This window comes from Aotus nancymaae, unplaced genomic scaffold, assembly GCF_030222135.1.
Source record: "Aotus nancymaae isolate 86718 unplaced genomic scaffold, 86718_ANA_hifiasm-v0.15.2.pri h1tg000010l, whole genome shotgun sequence".
NCBI classification, from domain to species: domain Eukaryota; kingdom Metazoa; phylum Chordata; class Mammalia; order Primates; family Aotidae; genus Aotus; species Aotus nancymaae.
The window spans coordinates 75,552,241-75,567,512 of NW_026988421.1; the positions used below are offsets into that span (position 1 = coordinate 75,552,241).

The 15,272-nt window shown below is 53.0% G+C and overlaps 1 long non-coding RNA gene across 4 annotated transcripts; it reads left to right on the forward strand.

Moving 5' to 3' along the window:
* The first annotated feature begins 10,185 nt into the window (after positions 1–10,185).
* LOC135274021 (uncharacterized) lies at positions 10,186–14,997 on the forward strand. Of its 4 annotated transcripts, XR_010341829.1 has the most exons (5): positions 10,186–11,157; positions 13,185–13,405; positions 13,836–14,130; positions 14,455–14,641; positions 14,949–14,997. It is a non-coding gene; the product is annotated as an uncharacterized LOC135274021 (long non-coding RNA). The 4 variants fall into 4 exon arrangements; XR_010341830.1 differs by lacking the exon at positions 10,186–11,157 and having other exon boundaries at positions 12,576–13,434; XR_010341828.1 differs by lacking the exon at positions 10,186–11,157 and having other exon boundaries at positions 12,576–13,405.
* The last annotated feature ends 275 nt before the right edge of the window (positions 14,998–15,272 follow it).

Genomic DNA, 15,272 nt, shown 5'->3' on the forward strand with positions numbered 1-15,272 from the left:
GACTAAAGACCCTAAAGACTTCAAAAGACAAACTATAGAATGGGAGGAAAATTCACTACAAGACATACAAAATAGAAAAGAAATTAGTACTAATTTAAAAAGCATTTCATTTAGTAAAAACAGAAATGATCTAATAGAAAAATGAGCAAAGATTACAGATCATTTACAAAATAACTGGAAGCCACGAATGTAAATCAGCTAAACATCACTAGCAATGAGACCATTGCAAACTAGAGTACCTGTCAGATGCCTCTTTGCTTCTAACACATTAGCAAAATCATTTTCTCTTTAAACCTTGTATTTGAAACAATTCCAAACTTAGAGAAAAGTTAAAGAATAGGGCAAATAACTCCCATGCCCCATCTCCCCAGATTCACCACTGTTCACATTTTTCTTCCCATGTTCTCTTTTATTTCCCTGTCCCTCTCCCTACTCTCTCCACATGAATATGCAATTTCTTTTTTGAACTGTTTGGCAATAAATTGCATCCATTCCCCATGCCTCCTTGCCCCCAAATATTTAAACCTTTACCTTCCACAGACAAGGACATGCTCCTACTTAGCCATGGTACATCTCTCAAGTACTGTACAGGAAAGTTAGCATTGATACAATATTATCGTGCCTTCATTGATACAATACTATTATCTAACCTGAAGTCATATTCTAGTTTCATCAGCTCTCCCAGTGTTGTCTTTGATAATAATTTTTTTTCATCCAGGATCACGTATTGCAGTGATTGTCCTGTCCCAGTGGTCACCTATAACCTGGGACAGCCTCCACCATCCTCTGCTCTCTCATAACATTGGCATTTTGGAAGGGAGCTGTCCACTTAGGTTGTAGACGGTGCCTCCATTTGGGTTTGTCCACTGTCTTCTCAGGATTAGATTTGGATCATGCATTTTTGGCAGGAGTGCTGCAGACCTACTTCCGTGCCCTCCTTGACGCACCACACCAGGACGAATGTGGAAGTTTATTCCATCACTGATGATGATGTCAACTTTCACTATTTGGTGAAGTCAGTATTCACTGGGCTTCTCTTCCTTTTGTAATAAAACAGGACTTTTATGAGCAGATACTTTGAGTCTATGTGATTCCGTGTTCCTGCACAAATTTCCACCCTCAAATTTAGCATCTGCTGATGGTTGCTGTCTGAATCAGTTATTCTAATTGCTGCCAAATGATGATTTTTCTAAATTCCACCTACTTTTACTAGCCGATGTTCTATTATACTATAAGGACAAGCTTTCCCTTGTCTTTTTATTTCATATCATCGTTGGATGATGAGCTCATGGAGTTTCATTTTATTCAGTGGCCATAATTCATTCCTATCGTTCACTACCACGCTCAAAATGTCTAAGCTGGGCCAATGGGAGCCCCTTTGCTTGGCTCCTATGTCTTGTAATATGCCTTCCTTCTTCTCCAAATCCTTCCTTACTTTCAGCGAGGTGTTCTAACCTCATTTTTTTTTTTTTTTACTCCAGCCGTGGAAACCTTTCTCCAGGGAGCCCTGGTTCCTTTTAGTGGAGACAGAATTTAGGAACCCAGATATGAGTGCTGGGTGTGCTCATTGTTACTCTAGAATTCATGAAGGCCTGGGGAGGGAGCACTCTCGTTCTCACTTCATGGGGAGAGCTGGTACAACAGTTTAAGGGGCATTTAGCCATCCCTGTCAAACATGGCCATGTGCCCATCTGCACAGACATGCCATTTGCAGGAATCTGTTCAACAGAGACAAGTGCACAACAGCAACACATTGAAGCAACCAGAGTGTCCATCAAGGTCAGCTAAAAAAACTACCAAGCTCCCTTTCTAAAGGACACTCAGTGCACATTGAAAAGAATGAGCCTGATTTGTTCAAGAATTACTAAAGGGGAAGCAGCAATTTGTAGAGTGGCACATGTAGTCTCATTTTTAAATATATTTAAAATAAAATGTGTGTGTGTGTGTGTGTCTTACATACATGAGTGTGTTTGTATAGAAAACACTCTGGAAGGACAAAGTCTAAGCTCCCAAGTAATGTTATTATCCAGAGAGGGTAGTGGGCAGAGGTATGGAGGCTGGTAATACAAGCAGGAAATTATGGTTTTTATTTTATAAACTTCTGAATATTGAAGATTTTATAGCAGCCACATATTTCCTTTGTAATTTTTTTAAAGTGTTAGAAGATAATAGGTTAAAAAAAAAATAGCCAGCTCTCCAGCCTACAAGACTGGCCAACATTGTTGAAATATACAAAAGTAGCTTTAAAAATAAAGAGAAAGGTACTCATCAGAAGTGGAATCAACCAGCCTTGGAAGCAGAGGAAAAAGAGAAGGAAGAGGAAATCTTGGCAGTGTTTATTTGTACCTGCTCTGGAGCAGAGGCGGGGCCCTGGCCCATCTTGGCTCTCTGTGAAATGGCCCTGCAGGCTCTTGGGGACTTCCCAGGTGTCAGCTCCTCAGCTCTGATCCTAGCCCCCCGCTGGTTTCCCTGAGTGGTACACAGCAGGAGGGGATGTGGTGGCTCAAGGCACTGGACCGGAGGCCCCTGACCTGGGCTGTACTGTTCTTCCTCATCTCCTGATTGCATAGATGGATCCACACGTGGTCAGGAGGATGGATTCTGGAGCCAGAATTCACACCCCAACTCACTGCTCACTGACTTGGAACTTGGAACACGGCAAGTCCCACCCGCCGCCCCGCCACTGCCGGCCAACCTCTCTGTGCCTTAATTTCAACATCTGTAAAATGTCCCCATAGAGTTGTTGGAAAGATCAAATGAGTAAATATAACAAGTGCCTAGGACAAAAGCTAGCGTATAGTAGACACTCCAAAACCATAACAGTGTGATATTGTCATTCCTAGAGGTCACAGTGGCACACCCTTCTCTTATCTCAGAATGGAATGGGAATAAGGCCAGAGTTTTACTCTTAGGTGTGACGTTGAGTGATTTGCCATAGTGGTGTGTATTTGCTAGGATTGCTTTCAGCTGCCAGAGTTCCAAACATAGCAGCTTAAACAAATAATATTTTGTTTTCCTCCATTTACAAGAGCCCTGCCAATAGGCAGCTGTTGGCCCAGGTTCAGCAGTTCAGCCCCATCAGAGCTTTGTCTATCTTTCATCCATTCTGCCTCAGGGTTGCAATATGGCTGCCCCAGTGCCTGGCATCACATCTATTTTCAATGTAGGAAGAAAGGAACTGAAAGAAAAGCTCTGCATTTGTCTCTTTTGACAAGAAAACAAGCCTTCTCAAAATATCCCAGCTGACTACCACTTAGGTCTCATTTACCAAAACTGTGTCATTTGACTACACTTACTTCAAGACAAGCTGGGAATATATTTAGACTTTTAGCCTCAATAGTGCAGACCTCAAGGGAAAGGCGATTGGAAACAGCCTTATGGAGCCTGCCACTATTTTTTTTATCCCATTAAGAAGATCCGTGTGGCCCATGTTTGAGTGACAGGAATGGTTGGTGGCATTCATCAAACATTTTCTCAGCAGGGGAGCCATCCCAGTGTTTCTACCTCCCTCCTACTCTTGGGGTCCAACTAAACAGAGTCCCACCTATTATGAAGCAGCAGGGGGAAGTTCATCCATGGGAGCAGCTGGCAGCAAACCCGAGAGTCCATGCAGACCAGGATGCAGGGCTTCCAACCCCAGCCATCTCCCTGCCAGAACGGCCACACTGCCAGCTCCAGGCACTGGAGGAAGCTGAAGGCTGCCAGTTTGCTGGCCCCAGCCTTTGGCAGCAAGGGCATCATCTCTGTTCAGTGCCTCCTGGATTATTCAACCTGTTTCCATCTTCCACGCTCTCAGGAGCACTGGGAAGTGCAGTGGGGTAGGGGGTTGGGAGCTCCCATGTGTTACAGACACAGCTCCCAGTTTCCCTTCACATCCGCAATGCAGGCCAGGCTGATGGTATCTAGTTCTGGAGACCCTGCAGTGAACTCAGACCCCAGATACTTTCCCTTGATAACAGCTTCACCTTTTTCATCTCTTTTAACAAATACCACCTCCTGGCTGAAACCCAGACTCCCGGCTGGATATTAAGTCCTGGCTGAAAACTCCTCGCTGCTTCCCAGAAACAGCCTGGTTTGAAATGGACGGTGGAGGGGAGAATGGGCCTGGTGCCCACGGCCACTTAATGCCATCTCTGGGCCCCAGTTCCTCCTGATGAAATCGAGAGGGGCTTCCTGGTTGCCCCTCTGTGCACACCCAGTGGCTCTTGGGTCCTGATCACCCCCTCTGTGCACACCCGGTGGCTGTGGGTCCTGGTTCCCCCCTCTGTGCACACATGGTGGCTGTGGGTCCTGGTTTCCCCCTTTGTGCACACATGGTGGCTGTGGGTCCTGGTTCCCCCTCTGTGCACACCTGGTGCCTGTGGGTCCTGGTTGCCCCCTCTGTGCACACATGGTGGCTATGGGTCCTGGTTCCCCCTTCTGTGCACACCTGGTGCCTGTGGGTCCTGGTTGCCCCTCTGTGCACACATGGTGGCTGTGGGTCCTGGTTGCCCCTCTGTGCACACATGGTGCCTGTGGGTCCTGGTTGTCATCTCTGTGTACAACCCATGGTTGTGGGTCCTGGTTGCCCCTCTGTGCACACCTGGTGCCTGTGGGTCCTGGTTGTCATCTCTGTGTACAACCCGTGGTTGTGGGTCCTGGTTCCCCCTCTGTGCACACCTGGTACCTGTGGGTCCTGGTTCCCCCTCTGTGCACACATGGTGGCTGTGGGTCCTGGTTGCCCCTCTGTGCACACCCATCTTGCTCCTCATCTGGATGAATTCACTGCCTGTGGTGGCCTCATGCAGACTGTGGCACTGGGCTCTCACTTGCTCCACTTTCCAAATGAGAAAACTGGGGCTCAGAAAAGCTGTCCCTTGCCTGGATCTGAGCCTGGTCTTGCAGTCCAGGGCTCTTGCCACCTGGCTGCACCCTTGGCAGTGACCAAAATTGTTGGTCCTGCCCCAAGCCTCAGAGGGTCAATAAAGAGTGTCCTGGGTTGGCCTCTCCTCCCCTCTGCAAACCCTCTCAGCCCGCACTCTTTCAGCTTCTCACAAATTGCATGAAACAATGCAATCGATCCAATATGAGATTAGGAGCTGAACCTCATCCAGGTCAGGAAATTCCAAGTGCAGTCTTCCAGCTCGGCTCTGGCTCCCGTAGGCTGCCCCCAGGTTACAGCAGGGTGTGCAGGGGACCCTCGCAGGCTGCAGGGGCACCTGCATCCTCCAGAACTTCCTGAGGACCAGATGCTCTGATTTTCCAACCTGCACTGGCCTGGCCACTTCCCTCTGCCTCCCTGGGGACTGCCGCAGCCACCATCTCTTGCTCCTGCCTGGTGGGGGTTTCCTCTCTAGCCAGATCCTCCCTGTCTGTATCCTAATATACTATGATCTCCCCATCTTTAATAAGACAGTCCTCTGTTTGACTCACTTTGCCCATCTGTTTGCTCCTCTTGATGGTAAAACTGCTCCAGAGATGTGGCCCCATCTGGGGTTGCCCCGCTCAAACCCTCCACAGACTTTGTGACACCTGACCACTGACCTCACCTCACTAAACCGAAGCAGAGCTAGCCAACAGTGGTGAATAGGTGGCTCGGCTCTCCTCCTGAAACACTGTCCTCTCAGAGTTCCAGGCCCCCTCTGCCGAGCCCCTCCCTCCTTCTCCCTCCCCACACCTCCTCCCGTCTTCCTGTGGGAGACCCAGGGCTCGTCTCTATTCACACTCCACACACTCCGAGTGCCACGAGGCCCCACCTCCCCACCCTCCACTTCAAGGTTGGACAGGCCTTCCAGGCTGCACCCGTGAATCCCAGCCTCCAGGTCTCCGAAAACCTGCTCACCATCACCTTCTCAGGTACATAAACAGCCCTCTTCCCTCACACCTCCACCGCCCAACCTGTGGTCTACCTTGGAAATGAACCTCACACTTCCGGTCCTCTCCACTGCCACCTGCTCCCCACCCAAACCACTCAACACCTACCTGGACCTGGGAACACGACAGCTGCTGGAGATCTTAAAGGCCCCCTTTCCCTAAGGTGACCTGAAGCCCAGATGCCATCATGGCCCCTTCTCCTCTCTGCCTTGGTCCCCCACCACCTCTCAGCCCCTCACTCCACTCCAGCACCCTCGTCTCCTGAGCACCCTCAAACCCATGTCCCCAAATCCAGCTCTGCCCCAGGTCTCATCATTCGCTCTCTTCCTTCTGCAACTTATTTCTCAAATAACTCCTGCCTGCCACCCCATCTTAAGCTGCACCCACCCTGGTGTTGGTTAGCCAGTGCTGAGGAACCTTAGGGGCTTCAGACAACATTGCAGTCTTGGCTTCTGTGGTTTGGGAGCCCGGGCCAGGCTCAGTGGCACCCCCTGGCCCAGGGTCTCCCATAGGCTGCCCTCAGGCTTGGCTGGGCCGGGTCATCTCAGGGATGGGTCCACTTTAGGTTCCCTTAGGAGACTGTGGGCAGGAGTGGGCTCCTCTCAAGCCATCTCAGGGGCCGCTCCAAGTCCCTGGTACATGGTCCCCCAGAGTGCTGCTGAGGACACGGAAGCGAACAACAAGAGAGGGAGCAGGCACCAGTGAGACAACACACAGACCTCTGTCAGGCGGGAGCCCTGTGGGTGGCAGCCATCCCTCCTGCCTTTTCCATCCATTAGAAGCCAGTCCTGGCCCAGCCAGCCTCCGAGGAAGGGCAGCTCAAGAGTGTGGTCCCGCGGTGGGTGTGAAGCTCTCCTCCCCACTGCGAGCTTCTCACTCCCCATGTAGGCGGCTCCAGTGCCCAGCTCTTTGTCTGTCTCCCACAAGGATAATCCAAGCCCTTGCGGGTTGGGCGTTCCCTGTCATCACAGACTCTGTCCCCACCACCTGCCCTGTCACAGCATTGGCACAGCTCACAGCAGGTGCTGAATAAACACTCATGAACTTCAGAAAGCCCCTCACAGTGCAGGAGGAGAAATGGCCATCCTCCCTGAGAGACTTTTCGGCATTTTCCTGTGTTACAGCCTGACCCTGGGGCACGCTGAAGTCTGGCTTCTGCAGGAGTGAGGAAGCCTGGGTTCAAGCCCTTGAGGCTGGGCTGTCCGGCTTACCTCGGCCCAGAGGCCTGGAAATCACGGCCTCCCCAGACTCGGCCCCACGTCTGAAAGGAGAGATGCATCACAGAACCTGGCCTCGAGGTCTCAGGGGTTCCGTAAGGGGGTGGGGCTAGGTTCATTCTTTTACATGTATTTTCAAATATTATTAAAAGTCGTAAATTGGGCCAGACATCGTAGCTCAGGCTTATGGTCCCAGCACTCTGGGAAGCTGAGGTGAGAGGATCTCAAGTCTAGGAGTTTGAGGCTGCAGTGAGCTGTGACTGCACCACTGCACTCCAGCCTGGGTGACACAGACCCTGTCTCTTAAAAATAATCATAAATCATTAGACATAATTTTGAGGGAGTCATTTGGTACACACTCCTTGACCAGTACCTCCAGAGCCCGGAATTACTTTTTTCTGTAGTCACACATGAATGCAGAGATGTGCAGTACAGCTTTGTCTATAGGAGCAAACAAATAGCTAGATGTCCTTGAGTAGGAGTGGATGAATTATTATAGCACAGCCCCATAGTGGAACACTGCACAGCCACCAGACCCCAGGCAGAGCCGCAGCTGGGTGCATCACCGTCTCCCTCTTCCTGTAACCAGCAGACAGCTGTAGAGCCCTGCCCCTCCCCAGCACTGGAGGCAGGGAACTGTGTTTCTGCCCTCAGGAGTTTTATCTCAGGGTTGATGCCAACATGCAAATCAGAATGCAAACACACACACAAATGCAGCTATCACAGGGGTGTAAGGAAGACAGAGTAGGGCAGAGAGAGTGGGAACACACTTCACACAGCAGTCAGGGTGGCAATGCAAACACCCGGGCACAGTGAGGGAGAGGCTACCAGCTTCCATGCACCTCATGTGATAGGGCCTTGCTGCCTGCCAGTGCCACTCTGGAGCAGATCAGTGAGGGTGAGGGCGAGGGCAGGGGCCAGAAGGAGGCTGCATGGCCCAGGGTGGAGAGACCTACCTGGAGAAGTAGAGTGGGGCAGGTCGGGGAGACAGAGATTCCGAGGGGCCCAGGACCTCCACATTCTGAGACACTCGACACACTGCTTCAGGAAATGTTAATGTGGAATGAACCATCTGGTCTTTCCCTCTCTTTCTTTCTTTCTTTCTTTCTTTCTTTCTTTTTTTTTGGGGGGGGGGGGCCTTGCTCTGTTGCCCAGGCTCACAGCAAACTCTACCTCCTGGGTTCAATTCTCCTGCCTCAGCCTCCAAAGTAGCTAGGATTACAGGTGCAAGTCACCATGGCTGGCAATTTTTTTTTATTTTTAGTAGAGACAAGGTTTCACTATGTTGGCCAGGCTGGTCTAGAACTCCTGACCTCAGGTGATCCACCCGCCTCAGCCTCCTAGAGTGCTGGGATTACAGGGGTGAGCCACCGTGCCTGGCCTCTTTCTCATAGACCTTGGAGATAGCTGAAGTTCCTTTCAAAACTCAGATACACTGGCTCTGATCCAGGACATGGACATTTGGAGTAGATCTCCACTCAGACATAGGAAAGTAGCCCCCCATCTCCATCTTCACTGGGGTCCGCACAGCAACCCAGCCCAGCACTTGGACATGGACGGCCTGCTCTGCCCCAGTGCAGACAGCCCCAGGTACCAGCTGATCCTAAGTCCTGGCCACAGGTCAGTTCCCATTCTGAGAATGGTCAGAAGCCAGACAGAGGCCTCACGCCCTGTGACCCCAAGGTGCTGACCAAGGACCTCACATGTGTCACGCAGCATGCTGGGCCTCATAGGAGGAAAGGGGGCCCTCGGCCCTCCATGCACATTGCTGCAAGGTGGGTACTGCTGTGTGACAGGGAGGGTGGAGGCCTCGGGTGGGCCACACTAGGCAGTGGGAGAACAAGGACAGGGCCCAGGGCCTGTGATTCTCCATCAAACTCTGTGTGCTGTGCAGCCATCCTTCACCCTCAGTATCCCCCTTGTTGGGGTGTGGGGGACCCTGGCTCAGGGAGTCCATCACTTGCGCAAATGTCACAGGTATAGAAGTCCAAGCCTGATGGGCGCCCATGCCCCCAGCTCCCAGCTGAACGTCCTGGCTGGCAGGGGCAGACTGCCCCCACTTTCCTCTGAGGTAGGTGAGCCCTGGGGGCCCTACAAGGGAGGTGGCCATGTCCAGGCCACACATCCCTCTCCACCAAAGCGTCTGCCCTGATGACATCACCTCATATCACCAAGCCATTACTCACAGAATTACAGCTTGTCTGGAAGCTGGATGAGATGTATAAAATGCTCCAGGATGACAAATCCTCCCTTTGAGTGGGTCATTTCCTGAAGGAGATTTCAGGGATTCACAGATCAGCATGCCCTGGCATTACAGGCAGTGGGAGCCGAGGACCCCTGAGATGCAGTCCCCATGGGGCAGTGCCACATGCTCAAGTCCATGTAATGCAGAGGCATTCTGGGTTTTGTCCCTAACTCTTGGTGGTGAACCATCTTTGGAACCTGACCCCCTGGCCCAGACTCCCTGGTGGGACTGACCTCTAGCCCATGGCATAGCAGATTGCAGATCCCATTTTCCAGAAACAGCCACAGCAGTATTTCTGTGCTCCTCCAGCATCTGGCCACCACTCACTGAGAGGCAGAGTCTATTTCCCTTCACCTTGAAACCAGGCATTCACGACTGCTGAGCTGAAGAGAAGAGGATTTCAGGTGACTTCCAAGGCTAGGTCACAAACAGTGATGTGACTCTGGCCACCACATTGTAAGCAAACCCAGGGATCCTGGCCCACAGCTCCAGCAAGGGAGCTGTCAGCCAACTGACAGTCAACACCAGCCACCAGCCACCAGGTGTGTGAGGGAGCTCAGTGGTGCCAGCCCCAGTCCGCAAGTCGCCTGCCCTGAGACAGAGCTAAGCAGAGACAAGCTACTGCACTGAGCGCTGGCAGGATTGCAGACTCAGGAGCAAGGGAAATGATGGTGCTGCTTTAGGACACTCAGCTTGGGAGTGGCTTCTCACTCAGAGCTAGACAGGGAGAACACGCCGTAGGTGATTTCCCAGCCTTCCCTGGGTATTCCATGTCTGCAGATTGCTGGGGCAGATCTCAGGCAGGCAGAGGGCCAAAGTCCATCTGCAATAATGCTTCTATGTCCTGGGCAGGCTCCGATGGATGAGAGCAGCCTCTGGGGCCTGGGGACAGGACTCGGAACCCCATTCACGGCTGCAGGAGTCATGGATCCGTGGTCACCAGGGTCTGTGAGAGGGGAAGTGCTGCGAGCTGGAAGCCCTGTCTGGGGGTTTCTATTTAATGGGAAATGTTTTATAGTAGCAAAAAGGATTGGCCTTCAGAATTAGATATTTGGTCATTTTTCCAAAGGCTGTGAGGTCTCCGAGTCCTTCCTGCGGATCTGTGGCAAACCATGTGCTGTTCTGTAGAGAAACGGCCCTTTCTAAATCTCCACTCTAAAAGCTCCAGTAATGGGACAGCATGAGGGGACAGCATGAGAGCACAGCCTGGCCCTGAACAGCATGGATCCCAAAGCATTAAGCAGTACGCTGGGATCCTCTGCGATGGGTTTCATCAGAAGAGTGGTCTTCGGTTTTATTTAAAATACGTTTGCACTTTTTATTAAAGCAGGACTGACCTGTGACTATGTAGGAGGACAAGCCCACTCCCCAGTCTCTGGCTGGAGGGTGGTGCCCCCCAGGCCTCCATGGGCTTCCTGACCAACCACCCTGCCATCCAGAGGCACAGAAAGCATCGCCAGGACAGCAACAGGGGGAGGGCAGAGTGCAGCTCCCACCACACTGTGGTCCTCGGTGGGAGACAAGGGCTGCAGCTCTCCTCCTGGGTCACAGCCCACGCCCCTCTATTCCAGCAACCGTGGGACCAGCCTCCACCAAGGCCACTGCCAAGACTGCACCAGGCCCCTTCCCACCAGTCAGCAGATTCCTCTCAACCTCTGTTCGTTAGTAAATAAATTCTGATTCATGAAGCCACGAAACCAACTAAACACCAAAAAACCTAAGACACCAGCTTCCCCCAAAAATAAAAAACAAACAAGCAAACTGTACAAAAACAAAACAAAACAAACTCTCTGTTCCCTACAGTGAATTCCTTTGCAATGTACATGAGTTTCTGGGGCTGAGGTAAGGAAGGGCCAAAGACCAGGTGGCTCAGTTTACCGCCCCCTAGTTCCAGGGCTGGAACTCTGGGCTCAAGGCCTCCGAGGGCCGCCTGTCCCTGGAAGGTGCTAGGGAAAGGTCTGTTTCAGCCTCTCCTTACTCAGAGACAGCTGTCCCCTCCCTGTGTCTCTCCTCATGGTCTCCCCTCTGTGTGTCTACTGGTGTCCAAATTTCCTTTTTATAAGGACACCAGTCACACTGGATCAGAGACCACATCTGGTCTTGATTACCTCTTTAATAACCTGAGCTCCAAATACAGTCACATTTTGAGGTCCTAAGGCTTAGGACTCCAGCATGGGAAGTGGGGCTTGTCTTGGGTCAGCCCAGGGTGGGCGGTGGGTATGGGAGTCGCCCAGGCTGCTCAGATCGGGGCATGCAAAGGAGACAGAAGCAAGAAGCATTGGGAAGGGCTGGGTTCTGCCATCATCAGGGACAAATGACTGAGCCCCCCCACACACACACCAGCTAGACCTGTGGGGGTTTTGCTGTGGGCTATATGACCAGGGTCCAGCAGAAGCAGAGGGCACACGGAGAGAGCAGGGACTAGGATTTCCTGTAGGGGCAGAGGTATGGGCAGCATGGGGAACCTGCAAGCCTGGAGAGAGGCTGACCCAGCAGGAGCTCAGGGGATGGTGCTGGACCTCTGAACCTGGCTGAGAAAGAGGGACATGGACATGGGGGTGGTGGGTGCTGGGGCCTTGCCAGGAGGAGGTGGGAATAAACATCCTGTCCTCACTTCGCTGGTCTCCCCCAGGGCTTCCAGGTGGAGGGACTGATGGCACAGCTCACCCACCCCCAACCCCTTCTGCCCCATGTGGTGTGTGCACAGGATGAGGCAGAGCTGAACAAGCACAGCCCCTGAAGAGGAGGGCAGGGACCTTGCTGCTCCTGCAGCCCTGCGGCTGCTTCCAGCAGGGGAAAGCAGAGAGGCAGCCCAGGCATGGCCAGCGAGGGCTTGGACTTACAACTCCTTGAAGGCATCTGCAGCACTTAGACTGGGGACAGCAGAGCAAACAGTGGCTCAGGCAAGCTTCACCAAAGTGGGGAGTGCGGTCCATCATTCTCCAGAGCCACGATGGTGGTAGGTCAAACAGAGGGGAGACCATGAGGAGAGACACAGGGAGGGGACAGCTGTCTACAAGCAAGGAGAGGCTGGAACATACCCTTCCCCGGCACCTTCAGAGGGTGGGTGGCCTTCGGAGGCCTTGATCCTGGACTACCAATGCCATGAGCATCTCTGAGCCCAGGCCCCGGGAGGGGGCCCCATTGCATGGGCCTCAGGCAGCACCTGACCAGCCAGCCCCACCCTGCCCCACCCCACCCCACCCCACCCTTACCTGCCCTCTCCTCCCCTGGAGAAGCTTGATGAGAGGTGCCCTGGGCCAAGCCTCTGGAAACCCCTCTGCTACAGGCCTGGAGCTCACCAGGGTGGAAGAGGGAGGGGATGGACAGCTCAGATGGGCCCCTGCTCCCAGCAGCCTCCCGCCCCCTGAACACTCGCCTCCACCCCTCCCCGGCAGGCAGGTCCAGCTGGCCCCATTTCTCATCCCTATCGATTATGGTGGCAGAGACCTGCAGCACAGAATGTAAATCAGCATCCCCAGGGTATTTAACCCAGGGAGGGTTAGGTGGAGGTGGCATCCCTTATAAGTTCTGCATCTGATGTTTTTATATTAATTCCTATAGCGGCCAGATTAATTTTTATTTCACTGACTGTTATCTCTTCTTCATTGACTAGGACACATTTCTAAGAAGTGCTTATCTGTTGAGTATCAGTCATTTAGTCGGGGGGCTTCCCTGACTGCAAGGTTTTCATTAAAGCAGGAAAAATTCCTTTGCTCAGTCTGGAAAGAACAATACACAGGCTGGCTGGAGTTACCGCCAGCACCTCTGTCACCTGGGAGTGAGGTCTGCAGCTGCCTGGGAGCCTCAACTAAAGGGGCAGGGCCCCCAAGCTGCTCCTCATCCTCCCTCTCCTCCCATCCTCCCAGGCCCAGCCTTGGCCTCACACAGGCTCTGAGTGAGCCTTCAGCAAGTGACCACCTCCAGCTCATCAGCCCAGAAAAAAAGTGGTCATTTCTGTGATCTACGCCTGGATCCCACCTGAGATATCCATGACCCTGTACAGTACTGACTGTCAGGGAATCTACAGCTCTGCGCTGGGGCCTCCCCTCCCACATCTCACAGAACCCACATCCTGACTCAGAGCGAGGTGGGTCTGTCACTGCAGCCATTTTGCAGGTGAGGGAAATGCATTTGCTTGCTGAGAGGTGCCCTGGACCACCCTTTTTGCTGGGGTGGCAGGGGCACTGAACAGGTGGATTACAAGGCATCTAGGCCTTGCATGAGGAGTCCAGCTGAAAACAATGAGTGTTGGAAGGCTGAGAGCTGTCTGCAAACCCAGGTCCCTGCAGAGTACGGGGTGGAGTGTTCTGGGAGCATCCTTCCCTCAGACCAGTGAGGCCAGGGCCAGGGGCATAAGTCCAGGGCACGGAGGCTGGGAACAGAGAGGAGCATGGGGAGAAGGATGGAAGCAGGAGCTTGGCAGCTTGGGAGATGCCTGGCCAAGCTGGACATGCTGCCACAGGGTGGGGGACTGCCTTTGCTCTGAGACGCTCACCTGTCTCTCTCCCATCCTACAGGGTTGAAAGCAGTGTATCCCAAGTGTGGGCCCAAATGTGGACCCAACAGCTCGTGGCAAGTGCACACCCTGGCCAGCACCCCACATCTGACCTTGGGGCCTGGTGACCAGCCTCCACTGGCACTGGAAAACCATGAGCAGGGTGGGTCGAGGACCCCAGAGCCCCAGAGAAGAAACACCTGGGCTGGAGCCTCAGTTACCTCACCTGTAAGACCGGAACACTGCTGCCTCCTGAGGGTGCTGTGATCCTGAGTGAGCTGGAGGGTCCGGTCCTGGGCTGCCCATTTGTCCACAGGGTAGGGAGGTTCTCCACCAGTCATTCTCACCTCCCCCCCAAAAAAGAGGGTTGCCTCTTTGTCTAGAGAGATGATTCAGGGACCAAAGCTTTACCTCCATGAGGGATCTCATTCAGCCTTTCTTTCAAGAGCCAGACGTGCAGAACTAAAACCCAAGTCTTTAGGATTTGGAGAATGCCGATAAGTTACAAAAGCAAACGGGTAGCCAGGCAACCACCTGGTTGGGTATGGGGCTGAGAAATAGAGCAGAGGTCACTTCCTCCCACCTGGTACGGGTCACGAGAGCCCCAGTGGCGTGTCCTTAATGGAGCTGCTTTTATTTAGTTGCAAGCTGCTTCAGAGACACAACTGTGAAGACAAAAAAGGTTGCTGTGCATGGTGGCTAAGACATCAGCTGCATCTGAGGGGCTGGGTTCTGCAAGGAAATCAACTATGAGGCAAGAGCAAGGCTTTAGAAGATCCTCCAACTGTCCTCATCCTTCAGTTAGATGGTCTCCTGATGAGGTTCTGGGTGAGTCCCAGGGGCTGAGGAGGTGAGTTTGGGGCCCTAAGAGAAGAAAGAGGGGGGCATTTCCCTTCCCAATCCGGGCCTCTCTGCACTTACCCCTCATTTACAGCCCCGGCGACTATTCACACATGACCCCATCCTGACCCCATCCTGACCTCGCTTGTGCCGCCTCCCACTCAAGAGGGTGCCTAGGTCCCTGCAAGTGCAGGGCGGGTGGGTGAGGGTCTGAGGCAGGTTCTGAGGGCCAGGCCCGGTTAGGCAGGATACCTACAGAGGTAGATACCTGAGGCCGACTTTCTCTCGATTCCAGCACTGGAGCTGTTGAAAATATGGCCCCGAATGTACACAGAAGCCACCAGGGCGGAGTGAGCTGCCTCGGCCCCTCTGCCATCAACGTGAAGCCCTGGAACCTTTTTGCAGCCCTCAGGAGGGGTCTTGGAGAACAGTGCAGACACCCGTCCCTTCTCTCTACCCCGCCACCCACAGCCCTGCCAGGAGGAGGTCTGCCTGTGCCCTCAGAGCCCCCAGCACCAGGGACTCCACCTAGGCTGCCTCTCAGTTCTCATTTCTGCCTGTGTGTTTTCCTTGGGCCAGGTCCTGGAACCATGATGCACCCCTCCTGCCTGGGATCCCT